This window comes from Bos indicus x Bos taurus, chromosome 7 (assembly GCF_003369695.1).
Source record: "Bos indicus x Bos taurus breed Angus x Brahman F1 hybrid chromosome 7, Bos_hybrid_MaternalHap_v2.0, whole genome shotgun sequence".
NCBI lineage: Eukaryota > Metazoa > Chordata > Mammalia > Artiodactyla > Bovidae > Bos > Bos indicus x Bos taurus.
Window position 1 is genome coordinate 105,316,336 of NC_040082.1, and position 6,588 is coordinate 105,322,923.

A 6,588-nucleotide genomic window follows, 5' to 3' on the forward strand; every position below is an offset into this window, starting at 1 on the left:
TCTTTGTGACCTCACAGGCTGTAGCCCGCCAGGCTCCCCTGTTATGGGATTCCCCAGGCAAGAATACTGGAGTGGGTAGCCATTCCCTTCTCCAGGGGGATTTTCTCAACCCAGGATCTAACCCAGGTCTCCCTCATTTACTATCTGAGCCACCTGGGAAGCCCTATACAGGCCTCAGTTTCCCCATCTAAACGAATCATGGGGGAGGGGGAGTCGGTGTGTCCAAGACTGTGGGTTTTGATCTGTTGGGCTTTGGGGGGTTAGAGAGAGACTCTTAAGTCTGTTTGGGTGTTCCAGGCAGCAAGTGAGGGCCCCAAGCTGCCTGGATCCTCACCCTGAGGCCACGGGGGCGGGAGTCGGGGGCGGGGGGGCGGCTTCAGGGAGATCAGATTGGACCTTGTCTCACGGAAATGTGGGCTTAAGACACTGGTCAGGCTTAGGCTGAGCTGGCTGATGCAGGCCTGGTCTAGGGGATCTGGAGGAGATTTTAGGGAAAGCCAGAGACTGTGAGAAATACAGAGAGACAGTGAAAGCCAGAGAAATGAGGTTGAGAGAAATAGGGAGAGATGAGACAGAAGAGAAAGGGAGGAACTTGCCTTGTGGTCCAGTGTCTAAAACTCTGGGACCCTGATGTGGGGTGGGGTGACTGGGTTGGATCCCTGGTCAGGGAACTAGATCCCACGTGGCAACTAAGGAAAAAGAAGGAGGAGAAGGAGGGCGAGAAACAGGAGAGCTGGGTAGACAAAGACAAAGAGAGAGGGAGGTGGGCAGTTAGGGAGACACAGCTACCCCCACCTGGCCCCCTGTGCTCTTGAACAAACCAAGACTTTCATATTATTGAGGATGAGGTTATGGACAGCTTCCTAAGGTGTGTGCTTCCAGAGCCAGGCACCCTCTTCACCTCTCACAACACCCAAGGAGGGTTTTCTGTGTGTGTGTGTGTGTGTGTGTGTGTGTGTGTGTGTGTGTGTGTGTGTGTTAGTCAGTCGTGTCCAACTCTTTGCAACCCCATGGGCTGTAGCCCAACAGGCTCCTCTGTCCGTGGGATTTCCCAGGCAAGAGTACTAGAGCAGCGTAGCCATTCCTTTCTCCAGGGGATTTTCTTGACCCAGGGATCGAACCAGAGTCTCTGGCATTGCAGGCAGATTCTCTACCGTCTCAAGCACTAACTACTCCCATCCCACCCATGGGGAAACACGGCTGGAGAGCCCCAGGCTGCACAGCCAGCTGGAGGCAGAGCAGAACTCGGCCAAGACCTGAAAGACGTTTCTCGGTCTTCTGTGTGACACTGCACCCCTCCAGCCTCCCACCTGAGAGCGCACCAGGCTGGTAAAAAAACCTGCCCCGCCCCCGCTCCCCGCCGCCCGGCCCAGCTCGCCCGCCACAGATTATTTTTCTTCTCTGCTCCTGGATGTTACGGTTTCATCCGGAACCGCCTTGCCCGCAGGCGGTTCCCGCCCGCCAGGGTCAGCCCAGGGCAGGGACCTGAGCCAGAAGCAGCTTGAGGGGGGCGACCTCCGCCATCACCCCAACCCGGGGACCAGGCCGGTTCCCTCCTGCTCCCTCCGTATCGTGGTTTCCCCACCTGGAAAGTTGCGGGCTCCCACGCGCGGCCATGGGGGAGCGGCGCTCGATGTGGCCAAGGGGCGGGTGCCTGCGGGCGGGGTTTCCCGCGTGGCTGCCAAGGTTCTGAGCTCTCCGTTATTAAGCACTGATGGCAGCTGCCCGGGTCTGCCAGGAGGCCTCCCAGTGCGGAGACAGGGTTGGACGGCTGATGCCCCAACAGGAATTGATGGGGGCGGGGGAGGGGGGCGGGGGGGCGGGGCAGGTGGTGGGGAGGTCAGCGCTGGCCAGAGGGAGAGGCTGCACAGCGGTAAGTGTGTATCTGTGTGTGCGTGTGCGTGTGCGTGTGCGTGTGCGTGTGCGTGTGTGTGTGTGGATCAGTCGTGTTCAACACTTTGCAACCCCATGGACTGTAGACCCCCAGGCTCCTCTGTGCATGGGATTCCCCAGGCAAGAACACTGGATTGGGTTGCCATTTCCTTCTCCAGGGGATCCTCCTCACCTAGGGACCCAACCTGCTTCTCCAGCTTCTTCATCGGCAGGTGGATTCTTTACCACTGAGCTACCTGGGAAGCCCGTGGCTGCAAGAGGGGGGCGTCAAAGACAAGGAGAATTCTTAGATACGAACCTAAAGCGCAAGGGACCAAACGAAAACACATAAATTGGACTCCGTGAAATGTAAGAGTTTTCTTTGATAAAGGACACTTAAGAGAGGGAAAAGCCAACCCACGGAATAGGAGAAAAGATTTGCAAATCATACATCTGACAAGAGATTAATATGCAGAATGTATGAAGAACACTCATAACTCGATAATAAAAAGAGAACCCAGTGAAAACTGCACAAAAGACTTGAATGGACATTTCTCCAGAGAAGATGTACAAATGGCAATATATACATGAAAAGATGCTCACCATCATTAGTCTTTGGGGAAATGCAAATCAAGCCCCCTGAGATACCACTTCACACTCACTAGGATGACCAGACTCAAAAAACAAACAAAAAAAAACTTGGAAATAATAGATGTTGATGAGAACGTGGGGAAATAAGGAGCCCTCACACACTTCTGATGGGAATGAAAAATGTGCAGGCACTTTGGAAAACAATCTGGCAGTTTCTTAATCATTTAAACATAGAATTACAATGTGATCAAATAATTCTGCTCCTAGGCATTTACCAAGAGAATTGAAAATAGGTTTTCACACCAACCCTTGTATGCAATGTTCATAGCACCACTAGTCACAATCGCCAGAAGGTGGAAATAACCCAAGTGTCCATCAGTAGATAAATGGATAAACAAAACGCAGCCCATCCATACAATGAAATATTACTCAGCCATAAAAAGAAATGAAGTGGGGAATTCCCTGGCAGTTGGTTAGGATTCCAAGCTCTCAGGGCTGGCCTGGATTCAATCCCGGGTCTGGGAACTAAGATCTCGCGAACCTTGCAGTACCGGCAAAAAAAAAAAAAAAAAGGAATGAAGTTCTGATATGCACTACAGTGTGGATGAACCTGAAAAACACCAAGCTGAGTTTCTTTAACAAAAGAACAGACACAAAGATCACATATTATATGATGCCATTTATATGAAATGTCCAGGCAAATCCATAGAGACAGAAAGCAGATTAGCGGTGGCCTGGGGCTGGGGGAGTGGGAATGAGGGTGACTGGTCATGGGGTTAGGGTTTTCTTTTGGGGGTGATGGGAATGCTCTGGAACTATATAGTAATAATGGTTCCATAACATTGTGTATGCCCCTGAATTTTTCACTTTAAAAGCATAAGGGGACTTCCCTGGTGGTATAGTGGATAGGATGCCTGCCGGTGCAGGAGACACAGGTTCGATCCCTGGTCCGGGAAGATTCCACATGCCTCAGAGCAGCCATGCCTGTGAGCACAACCCCCGAGCCCCCGCTCTAGAGCCCTCAAGCCTCAAATGCCCTCATGGCGCAGCTACTGTAGCCTGTGTGTCTAGAGCCTGTGCTCCGCAACAAGAGAAGCCATGCAATGAGAAGCCCGTGTAGGAGAACAGAGAGTAGCCCCCACTTGCCGCAACTAGAGAAAGCCTTCGCACAGCAACAAAGACCCAGTGCAGCTGAAAAAGATCAATCAATCAATAAAAGCATGAGGGAATCCCCCAGGGTCCAGTGGTTAGGGCTCTCTGCTTTCACTGCAGGGGGCATGGGTTCAGTCCCTGGTTGGGCAACTAAGATCTCCCATACCTCGAGGCCAAAATAAATTTTAACAAATGGAAGGAGATTAGATTTCCCTGGTGCTACAGTGGATAAGAATCCATCTGCCGATGCATGGGTTCGATCCCTGGTCCAGGAAGAGTCCATATGCCGTGGGCGACAAAATCCTATGAGCTGCAACTACTGAAGCCCGTGTGTGTCTAGAGCCCATGCTCTGCAATGAGAGAAGCCCCCATGATGACAAGCCTGGGCACCACAGTGAAGAGCAGCCCTGAGCACTGCAACTGGAGAAAGCCCTTAATGAAAGGGTGAATAGTGTGGTATGTGGATACAGCCTTAAAAAAAAAAAGATGAATGGGCAAAGATGCACAGTTAGGGGAAGGGCATTTCATTTCAGGCCAAGGGCCTGGCATCTGCAGGGTGAGGGCAGGGTCACATAACAGGCCAGGCCAGGGTTGTTCTGTGTCACCTCCTGCACCCCAGAGATCCCTGATATCCCAGCCCCATCCTGGCTCAAGGGAAGAGGCAGAGACAACATCTCTTTATGACCAAACTACCCAGAGGCTGCTGGAGTGACAGAAGAAGCAGGTTATCTGGGGAGGTAAACTGAGGCAGCCTGTCTCCCTGATGGAAATGTGCATCTTGATTCATGGGGGGATAAGTCTCTTTGTCTCTTGAGATCCTTCACCTCTCTTGCTCCAGAACCTCCCCTCCAACCCCCCACAAACTTAGGTCCCCAGGCCGCTGGAGGCTGTGACCTCTATCCCCACCCCCATCTATTCCCCACCGACCACATCTGCCACAGGGCCTCTGCTCCTGCTGTTCTGGCCTATCTTCACCATGTGGCCCCAGCACCACCTCTTCCAGGAAGCCCTCCCTCACTTCTCTTCCTCACACTTTCACTTATCACTCGCCCAGGTTTATTGTAACTCTCTTTGTGATGATTAGATTAGCTTTTGTCCTCCCTACCCAACCAGGAGCCCCTCATGACTAGATCAATTCTGACCCGTGCAGAACAGGAACTGGTATACGGTAGATGTGCGATACTGATTTCCTGAATCAAGGAAGGAAGGAGACCATGAAACAGGGTCTACCATAGTCTTGATTCCTGGAACTGCTGGGAGCAGCTGAGGAATCAACACTCAGAGAAGCCCTAGAATGATGAAGACACAGCAAGTGCTCAGTTAACACTGGGCCAGGGCTCTGCTAAGTAGGATCGCCCAACCCACGGAGGTAGGGCCCTCAAGCCAGTGCCCTGAGCCCTCTCCTATTACACAGATGGGCAAGTAGAGGCCCAGAGAGGAACTTCTTATGGGTCATTTTCTAGCAGCAGAAACAGAGCTCAAAATGCCTTTAACAACAAGAAAAACCAGAATTTTGGGCTTCAGGCATGGCTGGATCCAGGAACTAGGACGCCCTCTCTCTGCGTCGCTGTCCTTTCCACAAGCTTCTCTTCCAGGCATGTTCAACCTTCCCTGAATACAAGCAGGGTGTTCATTTTCTCCATTCATTTCAGCAAGAATTTCCAGTGGTGCTCCATAAATATCAAACTCCTAACTCCATGGAACCAGGAGGTGAGTTTGCCAACTCCAAGGGCCACCTAAGTGGGTACAATACTGGGTCCCATACTGGGACGGCCAGCATGGGGGCATTTAGTTCCCTGAAGCACCATGTACATGTGTATGTTGGGTGAGGGAGAGGGGAACTCTGGACTTGAGTTTGGTAGCTCTGAGCCTCTGGGGGTCGGGTCACTCTGGTCTTTCTCATGAGGCTGCTGACCCAGTATCCCCTCTATCCTGTCCACTTGGTCCTGCCACTGTCCAGGCCTCCTCCTCAGGCTGCAGCCCAGCCCTCAGGAATGAGGAGGGCTGATCTTTAGGGGAGGGTTTATCTAGGGGAGGGTTTATCTAGCGGAGGGCACAGGTTTCCCCATCCAGATGGGGAAACAGAAGACCCCAAAGAAGAAGGGCCAGGACCTCTTGATTCTCGACCCTACCGGCTGCCAGACCTTCTTCACCCAGAGGTCTCATCTTTTGCCACAAAATTCAGTGGTTCTGAGTTTTAATCTCTATCCCGTCCGTGTTTAAAACCGGAAGAGTGTGTTTCGCAAACTCTCTGGGAGGTGGGAGGGGGCTGGGCGGACTGGGCGTGGGAGACACGCGCTGCTGCTGCCACCTGGTGGCCATAGAGGGAATCAGCACCAACTTGTTTAAGAATGAGGGAAGGTCTGGTCGGGGAAAGTATCGGAAGCTGTGGTTTCAGGTGTGTCTGGGGAGTAAAAACTCTGCTGCAGGTGTTCGATGTTAGGATGAGCGAAGAATCCCAGGTCTTCGCCGGAGCCCTGGACAGAGGAATGGGGTTGGGAGCAACCAAACCTCCTCCTGTTATTTATTTATTAAGCCTTAGACACCCCCTGCCCCACCAGCCTGTGAGGTCTACATGATCATCACCCTTATTTATTTTTTAATTTTTGGAGTTTGGGTGAATTTTATTCTAAATGGGGTAAGAAAACTGAATAGTAACAAAAGCAGTTAACTATTAAACTTAATTACTGATTCAGTAAGTTTAAAATCCTATCTTTTTATTTTTTTAAAATCCTATCTTTTTAAAATCACTCAATGATTTTTAATATTTAATACAATCAAATCCAGTGAAAGCTCTTTTTATCTAAACCTTTAAAATGACTGGAAAACTAAGACTTAATTCCCATTCATGACTGCATTGCATTCTTTGCTAATGCAATAATCTATAGCTTCCTAAAGACGTTGTGGCTTATAGCAAGGTAGTTTCTTCCTCTCCACCCTAGGTTTACTGAATTTTCTCCTTAGTTTTCAGTT